The 10504-nt window shown below is 42.4% G+C and overlaps 1 long non-coding RNA gene across 1 annotated transcript; it reads right to left on the bottom strand.

The window, feature by feature from the left end:
* Positions 1–3004: 3004 nt before the first annotated feature.
* LOC130375711 (uncharacterized) lies at positions 3005–9292 on the bottom strand. The gene is made up of 3 exons (XR_008893905.1): positions 9000–9292; positions 6084–7953; positions 3005–5814 (listed from the first exon to the last, which is right to left on the bottom strand). It is a non-coding gene; the product is annotated as an uncharacterized LOC130375711 (long non-coding RNA).
* Positions 9293–10504: the final 1212 nt, after the last annotated feature.

The following is a 10504-nucleotide window of genomic DNA, read 5'->3' as shown; positions in this document are numbered from 1 at the left end:
ATTAAACATTTGTGGTCAAGAACACTAACGAAAGAAAATAAATTATGACAGAGTTCATTATGAAAGAAAAATGATTAATGAAGAAGTTCCACTTAATGCCATACTGTGTCTTGGCATTCCGATTCTTGGAAACTAATGAGCCGGAATGTTGGATTGCCTGATGAATTTCAGGTGCTGTTCGATGTTGTGTTTCTTAAATAAGTGGTGATGACAGAACGTCATGTTCAGCATGCTCTAATCAGGATTCGAACTCTCAACCTATCACCAGTCCAAGGCATTATCCCATTGAGCCACTGACATTCCTGTATGAAGCCTCATTCACATCGTAAAAATGTCGATGGATAAGCACAAAACATCAAGAAAACTCCAAGCACACATCTAACAAGAAAATTAAGGGCTTTCTTAAAAGACTACAGATCTGAACAATTGCACTGTTAATGGTATCCACCTAATGATAACCATATGGTTATACAATAACAAAATGGTCATATAGGCAGAGACTGTGGACGATTGGCTTTTCTATGAAATTGTGGGAGGAGCAAACATTTTAAGAGCAGAAGTCCAGGTCGAAAAAGATGCATCTGATTTTAGAGATTAATATGATGAAAGAATTTTGAGTCCAGGTCAATCTTGTAAGGAGAAATAAGGCAAGTTCGTTTTTGTTTTTAAAATAGTGCTGCCTTTGGGTGCAGTACCACAATTTGGGTTCATTAGTAGTGGGGGGTATTAGTATCCACCTAATAATAGTCGGATGTTTTGTTATACAATAACAAAATGGTCATATAAGAAAAATGGGCTAACTGCTCCAACACTATTGGCAAATATTTTTCAAATGGAACTAAGTAAAACAAATTCTGTTCAATGAGTTTTGTGAGGATTGGTCTAAAGATTTATTGTGGTGATTTTGGTGAATTTTTGATTATTTTTGTAGGCTGTTAAAGCTAGCCTTGTAGCCTAGCTTTAATATGAAATTGTGGGAAAAGTATACATTTTTGAAAAAGGGGCCTAAGGGGCCCTACACTAGACACACAGGACCGCAAATCACATTTCTCTTTGCCAAAATTACCATGACAACTCAAGTTTTAGAATAAAACGCTTTTCCATGTGTGAATTAGGCCATATTACATGGCTCTTAAAGGGGATGGGAGATGGCACTCTCATTGGTTTCTTGCATTTTACGCCCAAAACACACCTATGGGTATTTAGACCAATCCATTTTAGATTTGCGTCGGGCTCATAGCAACAGCGCCAAAGTTCGGCCGACAGAGCTACTTGCATTTCGCTCTTCTCACTTGCGTTTCAGACCCTTAAAATAGGGCCCTTAGTATCATTGGTAACAACACAAATAAATAGCATTTATTCCCTCTGCAGGCCATCTCATCTTATCACCCACGATGCTACAATAAAAGCTTTATTTTGGGTGTGATTTAACTTTGTTCTTCTCTTTACTTGAAAAACAATATCATATAAATATAAAATCAGAAAAGTCATCTTGAATTATGAATACATGAAAACAGAGTTTTAGCAGAAACTGAACCAAGAAAAACATTGTTTACCTTACGTATGCATCTCGACTCCATCAACGCAACCGCTCCCAGAATTAGAGCCAGAATCCTCATCATTTTGGGAATGAATGGAAGGTAAAAATTGGCAGCTGCTACTAAAACCACAGTTTGGCCACACAGATGATAGAAGCTCTCTCACTCAGCAAATGTAGAATATGGTATTTATACGATATTATGGCAAAGTGGGTGTCAACTTATGATGGGTCTGATCAAGGAAGTTGGATATCAAATATAATTTGCGTGGGTGTGCAAAAGGTGCACTTAACCAAAAGGGGCGCTTCAGGGGCAGAAACACAACCACATCTTTTCGTTGCAATGCATGGCGCAACGTTTAGCCCAGGCGGGTTGAGGTTCAATAGACTAGCCATCTGGGACACTGTCGCTGCTGCCCTTACAGAGAGGGAGCCCGCCCGTCACCAGCATCTGACTATACTAGTATTTGCTGTCACGAATGGGACTTCGCTGGATAGTTTCCTCCAGGTAACGCTAGCTAGCCTGGTATGGAGAGCACGCTCAGACTTGTTGAGGTCAAGGCTAAGTTGTCCAAGTGCTGATGTCTGCCAGACCTTCTGAGCTGCGTTTTGCATTCAGGATGTGTTCAGAGGAGGGGCACGAGAGGAACAGTTGAGTGACACAAACTAAAGACATTTTTTTGAAACATTGTGTCAATTTATATGGCAATAAAAAGTTGACAAGTCACAACACACACTGTCAAGTCAGTGTGTGTTGAAGCAGATGGACAAAAATGAAAGAGGTTGAGTTCCCGGCCCAAAGAGGTGGCTGTGTTTTGTACCGGACTGTAACCCTAGTAACTGATGCTCACTACTCACTTCATCAATCTGCTGCACCTCGTCGAAAACATTGACAATTTTCCGTTGAACAAACCAAACCACATGCTATGCTGGTTAACTAGTTTGTCTCCTATTTCTGCTGGCATCCATCCAGAAAAAAGGACATCCTTTAGAAGATGAACGAAGACAGCTGTATGCATCCTCTCTTTAATAGACGGTCAGCAATACCACTTGCCGAGAAAACCGCCCAGGCCAAGAAAGTTACCCTACACACCTTCAGGAAATAGGAAACTCATTCCTGGGCGGCATGTGGCTGAGGAGGTAGAGTGGTTTTACTAATACAAGTTTTAAATTGATTTGTCACATTGGACCTTCAATTTTTGTTTAGAAATATAAATGGCTGAATTTATACATACAACGGGGAACGGGACACTACATTTAGATGCTGAAGGGAATGCTTGGGCCACGTTCCGATCAGTTAAAGAAACAAAAAAGTTTAGAATAATTTGAATATTCATACTCATTTGTGTTTCAGGGAAACACCACTGACTTCAGGGAAACACCAATGAGTCATGGAACACGAAATCCAACTGGAAATTGACACGTTGTTGATAGTCAGTTAACAATAGATTTAATATGTTCTGGAAAAACTTGACAAACGTAGGCCTATCTTTAACATGTTTTTTGGCATTTGACATGTTGAAATCTCAATTCGCAAAGTAACTTCCAACAATGTTTTTTCTAAAAAAGACAATACCTTTTGGACCGAGTACAGAAAATAGCTCATAGAAGAAACATTAATAATTGGTATTATTATAGAGCTATCAATTATATTGGCCTTTAACACGTAAATATGCTGTCAACTCAAACATTTATTGTACATTTTCATGTTGTTTTTGTTATGTTGTTACATTTTTTCTCATAGTTTTCTTAATAACCCAAAGCTTTTTCACATCCATTTTCTATCCAAAAGGGATTAATTTAAATAATAATCATTATTTTTCCTAGAACATCCTAGAACATAATGACAATTAGATCAGCTGGACAGATCAGCAGCATAGAGGCAGTATTCTGGGCAGCGCCGCGCTGATGTCTGTCTGTTGTGAGGTTCGGGAGCGCCCGTTGTAGTTTATAACCCTTATGTCTGCTCAGGTAGCTTCCCCCGGTCACTCCGGGACTGTGGGAACGTGGGGGTTACACTATATAATGAATACCGTTGCCGGTGTTATTCTCTTCTTTAATTAAGACCAACACGGCAACACAGTACCTCATGTGCTCGGCGAAATGCTCACCCCACTCAACTGTCCCCCCAAAACAAAAGTTGGGCCGGAATCAATCCCAACAGTACAATGCAACTCAAAATTAAACTGTCTTTTTTTATTACAGTCTTCCCCTACTACAAAGAGTAATGTCCCCATTTCAAGAAACCTGTTGAAACACAGCAACGTAACCATATCACATCTCAAAGTCAGTACTGTAGCCATACAGGAACCCGAACATACTGGTACTAAAAAGAAATGTAGAAAACGAGAGGAGAGAAGGCCCCTTTTTACCCCATAAGAGGAAGAGTTTATGTTGTCTTTTGTTTTACCTTTTTAACACGAGAGGTGAACCAGTTAAAACCGTTGACCCGCGACCCTGTTTGGAGTGTCTCCTTTGAAAAAAATTAAAACAATGCAAATAATAAGAACTACAAGGTTACATTGTTGTAAGAGATACACTTGCAGTTGTTTTCAGTCAAAGAGTAATCAGGGAATCAATAATTACCATACAGGTTCAGCACATTTTTATTTTATACCAGAAATTATTCAAAATGTCTCACAATTCCACCTTTCCATTATGTCTTGAAACAAGTTTAAATTCATGGTCGAAGAGGCAGGTATTTATTTAGGTTCATGTTAACCTCATTGTGTCATGTTATTTATCTGTATGAGAGGCACCACATTATCCCTTGGGCCGACAGGTGCCAAGCACCCCCCCCCCCCCCCCCCTCCGGTGGTGGTGTTGACCACTGTATCAGATAAAGAGGCAACAGGACGCCTGCCTTCATAATCCTGAGGATCTCAAATACCAAGGAGGAATACCAGCAAACACCAGAAATAAGAGAAACTGACTAACAAGCTAACCAGCACATTGCTTTATGTTGGTCAACGAATAATCCCTCCATGATAACGTGTCTGTGAGATAAGTTCACAGCACGAGTTCCCGACCTCTTCTGCACGTGAACCCGACTTCTTACCTTTCTTCGCATCAGCTTCCACACACAATCATCCCATGCCCTCGTGATGTCAGAGTGAAGTCATGCGCACCGCACCTCACTGAATGATGACGATTACATTGTTTGTTGCATTAGGCAGAATGCCTTATGCATTCTGCATTAGGCAAAAAGCTCCTCTGTTTGTATTGAGGAGCTTTATGTTGTATGAGACCTTTCAGAACTCTTCGATATAGTAATATCGTTTCGGAGCCAGATTTGCACAATTTCTCCTTTTGATAGATTTGCATGAACTGTGAAGTCTCCATATTTTTTTATATTTCCTCAACTAAAATCGAATCATTAGTTTTGCCTGGGCGTTTTCTTTGGCGGTTCTTATTGTCAGTCTGAAGGGCTTTCATAAAATAATGATATCCACATCGAATTAAACTACTCCCAATCATACAAAACCATGTTTTGAAATCTATTTCCTCAAATAATTTATTTTCCATCCAACATGTTACACTTTATTTTCTATACACTACAGGTAACACACACTAAAGCTTAGTAAAGAGGTGGAATTTAACAGCTTAATTCATTCAATAGGAAAGCACTAAGTGGCCAAGTTTAAATAGTCGAGTATACATATGCTCATCTTAATTTGCATTCCCTTTGGTCAGCTTTAGTACCGTAAACTGTACAACATACCCTAATCATGAGTTTGTTCTTCGATTTTTCTTTTTTACCCCCTTAATCCTCAAGAGTCGTAGTGGTCCGACACTTTTCATTGGCTACAAAAGGCAATAAAGACGTGCTGCCAAAGCGGATGAAGAAACAGCGATCTCTAGTGGTCAATCACTGCCAAAGAAACTGAACCCAGGAACAGGATCAGCGAGCCGATGAGGCGGCTGTGTCCGTTAGTTGTCGTCATTCCGGTGGCCACAGGGCCTGGATTGGCTGCTACTGTCGTCGTTCTGCTCGCCCCAGTCGTCGTTCTGCTCGCCCCAAACGTGGTAAGGGCAACTGCAGATGTCATTTGGGTTGCCGCAGAAGTCATTTGGGTTGGCCCAGCCGTTTGGTTAGCCCCAGCTGTTTGGTTAGCCCCAGCCGTTTCGGTAGCCCCAGCCGTTTGGTTAGCCCCAGCCGTTAGGTTAGCCCCAGCCGTTTCGGTAGCATGAGTTGTCGTTGGAGTAGTTTTGGAGGACACGGCGGTGGTCATGTTGTCGCTCTGTGTAGTTGCTTCTGAGGATACTGATGACAAAGACTACAAACAGACAAAGGAAATTTAGCACATAAAGATTGGATACATGACATATTAATCATGGTGGATCTAGGATAGAATATCACACAGAGGTGGGTACACATCAAGCGATCAATTGGCTGCTCAAACAACTTGTCCACCCGCAGCAAATATTGTATTGAACGTATGGCAGCTGATAAACCCGTTTTGACAGAACCCTATTTTCCGTGTGTAGAAAAGAACAGACATGAATGAGAGCTGCCTTTGTAAAGGTTACAAACTCAGGACTTTACCTGCGCCAGAAGAGCCAATGAGCATAGCCAAAATGACAGGAACATGGCTCTGAAGGTGATGAATATGATGATGATGATGAAGAAGATGAAAATGAAATAGTGGAATCTCCTTCCCCTGATTTATCCTCAGCGTTCAGGTGCTTCTCCGCCTTTGGGTACCAGTGGTCACAGGATTTGTGTTCATGTGCGCGTGTGCATGTGAAGCTGGGCAGTTTGAAACTATTGTGTTTCTTATCTGTTTGCTGAGGGCTTTTATAGCCTTTCGACTCCCAATATGACGAACACAGGTGGTCCAGGATCTATCCCCACCCCGTGATGCAAAGTGACCCAGACAACCAATCAGAGCATCCCACTCTCGTCATGGAAGAGCAATGAGGACGATTTATGGATTCATCGTTTGTGTCAAATATTTTGACGAAAATACTATCTATTCATCTTGTTATATTTTTTGTGTGTGTATCTATCTGTCTGTGCTTGTCAGGATGTATGTCTCAGTAGTCTCAGTATATTTTATTTTATGGTAGCCTCATTGTCTTATCATTTATTTCAGAGGCAAGTCAATTGCCACACAACGCACTTATATTTACTGACATAACTTTACTGATTATAGGATACCTTTTGTTCCTTAGTTTAATCCCATGAGCACAACCACTTTAGATTTACATGAACCGAAGATATCATGTGTAATGTTGAATCTACCTGTCAATCTACCACTGTTTATGACTTACGTCCACCTAACCCTAACCCGAGCATATACTCCATGTTAATGGTAGCCATACTCAAATCAAAGTTTTTACAACTTTCCGGCTTGTGCGTGAAAACAAATGAAATGCAAATACGGTGTAAAATTTACCTAAACTAAGTTATTGCCATATTTCTGACAGGGATCGCCCTGCTTGGTCAATGTGTTGAGTACAACAGCTGCTCACCATATGCTAGACGTTGGATGAGATGAGATTGAAAACAAAGAATTGACAATCAAGCGCAAGAACCAAAACGACTGTTGACCTAATGTACGTTTGGTAATGACAATATTATTACATGTAGTTCTTCCAATTACATTATCTTTTTACACGGTACAGTCAATGCTTCCTGTTATAGTATGGATGTAGGAATGTCGATTCAGTTAAGCTTTCTTGACTATGGGCATGATGATGATGATGATGATGATGATGATGATGATGATGATGATGATGATGATGACGGTGACTCCTACAAGTTTACAAAGAGGCCAATCAAACACAGATTAAAGGGATTTGTGGTTCTTTATTTGAATGCGTTATAATAAGAATCCTATTCTTCATTCGGGCGGTGGTTCGTACCGTGTATACCTTTGGATTTGGCAGTATGGCCGACGGCCGTCATCCTCGGGCCTCAAGTGGGCTTCAGCAAATAATTACTCGCGATGAAACAAAGGACCCTCAGAAGCTTCGAACAATCAGTTCGCCATCAGTCCGATCACCATGGAAACGACCAGCGGCAGCAGTTGGTCATGTGACCCCAACGAGGACGTCGAGCCGCTGGGTGGTTTGGTCTTTGTGCAACATCTGCCGGTTTTGATCGTGGGGGGTGGATTGGGGGGGCGGGTACTGGTACCCTTTGTTGTGGCATTGGTGATCCCGGGAGACTCTGGTCTCGTGGCGCTGGTCACAATTCTACTGGCCTGGGTGGTTTTGGGAGACTTTGTTGCTGCAGTTGTGTTGCCGGTATGATTGCCGGACGAGGTGATAACTGCAGCTGTTTCGCTGGTCGTCGTGGCGCTGGTCACATTTCTACTGGCCTGGGTCGTTTTGGGAGACTTTGTTGCTGCAGTTACGTTGTCGGTACGATTGCCGGACGAGGTGATAACTGCAGCGGTTTCCGCTCGCTCCTGTCGAAGAAGTAAAAAACATTCAAATTGTTTTGAGTGTCGGGTTTGTTATAGTGTCAGAAACATGCTCTGTCTGAGGACCATATTCAAAAATCCAACTGAATGTTACAGAACTTAAGAGACAATGTCAAACCGGGGCAATTGATTCCTGTCAGTTTATTTTTGTTGACCGAAAATATAACCATATCCTTTCTTTTTTTAATGCATTTGATGTATAATATTAATTTTTTTATAACTTTTCCACAAGAAATTGAGCCCAGAATTATGAAAAAACACTGGATGGTCGAATAAAGTCCCTTCCTCCTTCCCACCCGGTCGGTGGAGACACTTTGAATGTTATCAGCCGATCGGCTTACCCATTGGCTGGATGGGCAGGGTAGAACACAAAGGCATTGATGCCTGTCCGTACCGAACCAACAACACTCGTCATAGAGTAAGTCACTAAGTCCGGAAAGCGTCCGTGGTCATGCCATGCAAAGCTGCAGCAGGACCGCACTAAGCGATGCAAGGACCACAGTTTGCATGCTGCTGTAATATAAGATTGTCATCCCTGCTTTTCCTTTTCCACTCAAGCTAGAAATCAGCTTTCGATCTTTCAGAGCTCTCCGGTCCGGTGATTTCCCGATAGTGACATTGTGAAACACTCTCTCAGCTTACTCTGGCTTCGCGATTAGCTTGTTCAAATAGTCTGAGTGAAATTAACATTGCGTCACCTGAGAGACAGAAAGATATCAGTCCGTCATGGCAGGCGTGCTAGTAAACTATCGTGGCAACGCGATGGTTAATTACAAAACAGGACATTAGTCTTTTGAACCTGTTAAGAAAATCAATTTGCACAATGGCATGGCTACCACTTTGTTTTGGCCTGATTGTCTGTCTCCTGTCCAATAGATTTTTCCCGCTCTGACATTTAGGCAAATGGCTCATTTGCCTGTGTCCACTGCGTGCACATAACCCGAAAGCTGTTTTGTCTGGATTTACATTTCCATGCAAGTTTCCATAATCCTAGGCTCATAAAGTACATTGTTAAACATTATATATCCTACCAGGCTGCCCAGTAAGATGGACATCAGGCCCACAAAGAGCGTCCACTTCCCTGCTGTCCACGTCATGGTGTTGCACTGGTTTTCTCTGTAGCGGTGTGGCCGGGCACCGACCTGTCTCGCTGTTTTTATACACTCCAACTTTCCTGGCTGATAACAGTCTAGCCGGCAAGGAGTGCTTGAGAAAAAGCACAATCAGAGAGCATCTCACTGCTAATGTAATAACACATTGTATTTGTTTAGTGCCCTTTAGTTCACTCAAGGTCGCCTTACTAGGTAACCGAATACCCTAGGCCCCGCAATACTCTGAGCCCTCTAATACCCTGGCCCCCATAATGCCCTAAGCCCCCCAATAGCCTAGGCCCCCCAATACCCTGGGCCCCCCAATACCCTGGCCTCCCAATACCCTAGGCAGCCCAATACCTAGGGACCTCAATACCCTGGAAATCCAAGTACCTAGGGTCCCCACCTCAAATACTCAACTCTGAAACCTCCTCTGTAGTGGCCACGTGTGAACTGACAAAGACGGTGGTGCAATGACAAGTTATTCTCTCTCTCTCTCTCTCTCTCTCTCTCTCTCTCTCTCTCTCTCTCTCTCTCTCTCTCTCTCTCTCTCTCTCTCTCTCTCTCTCTCTCTCTCTCTCTCTCTCTCTCTCTCTCTCTCTCGACAACAAGAGCACCCAAAATGTACCTAGTTTTTGATTATGAGGGCTTCAACGCATGATCGAAATGAAGGAAATAACCATGGTTATGTTTTTTAGTTTTTCTAATTAACTTAGATCCGGTGCTGTACATAAAACGTTCTGGTCTTTAGCCCCGCACTGCCGGGCCTGACGCCGCTGCTGCGCACGGCAACTATCAATATGTTTTTATTTACCTAGCGGCCATCCTGTTTCATCTTCATTCGAAACTCTGCTTTCCGATTCACCCACCCAGCCAGCGTTCATACGAACAAGATGGCCTCCAGGTAAATAAGGCCCAATAGAGACGTAATTAAGGATGACAATTAATTGTTAACATGGCGTCAGTCAAGTTAATGTCAATTATAGTCATTCTGTTCAAACAGATGGTCTGTAAGCACTGTTACACACATCGCACTCCCACATCATCAGTTTTTGGGCGAGATAATGGGTCAAACTGAAAATCTGCGTCGACAAAAAAAAAGAAGCAATGTGACCACACGCCAATCGAGGAATCTCAGCTATGTCCATGCAGACGGAATAACTCCTTGGCGACCTGTGACGAGAGATCGATGCTTCTGCCAGGGCTTGGGGCTGGCAAAATGCACCCACTTGAAAAGTGTTTTGGCACAGAAAGCATTGTAATCACAAAACAGAAAGGAATGTTCTGCAGTGATATTTGGTTTGTGATAACAGCTATAAAATAAAGGGAGGCTTTGATTGTGACACAATGGGACTGTTTGATCGGGTTTCACTGTAAGAGAGTCACCTGGGCGGGGTAAGTTTCATCGGATTAGAAACTCAGCCGGATCAACAAACGGAAAATGG

The sequence above is a fragment of the Gadus chalcogrammus genome, chromosome 22, assembly GCF_026213295.1.
Source record: "Gadus chalcogrammus isolate NIFS_2021 chromosome 22, NIFS_Gcha_1.0, whole genome shotgun sequence".
Lineage (NCBI taxonomy): Eukaryota > Metazoa > Chordata > Actinopteri > Gadiformes > Gadidae > Gadus > Gadus chalcogrammus.
This window is presented reverse-complemented; position numbering and strand designations above follow the sequence as displayed.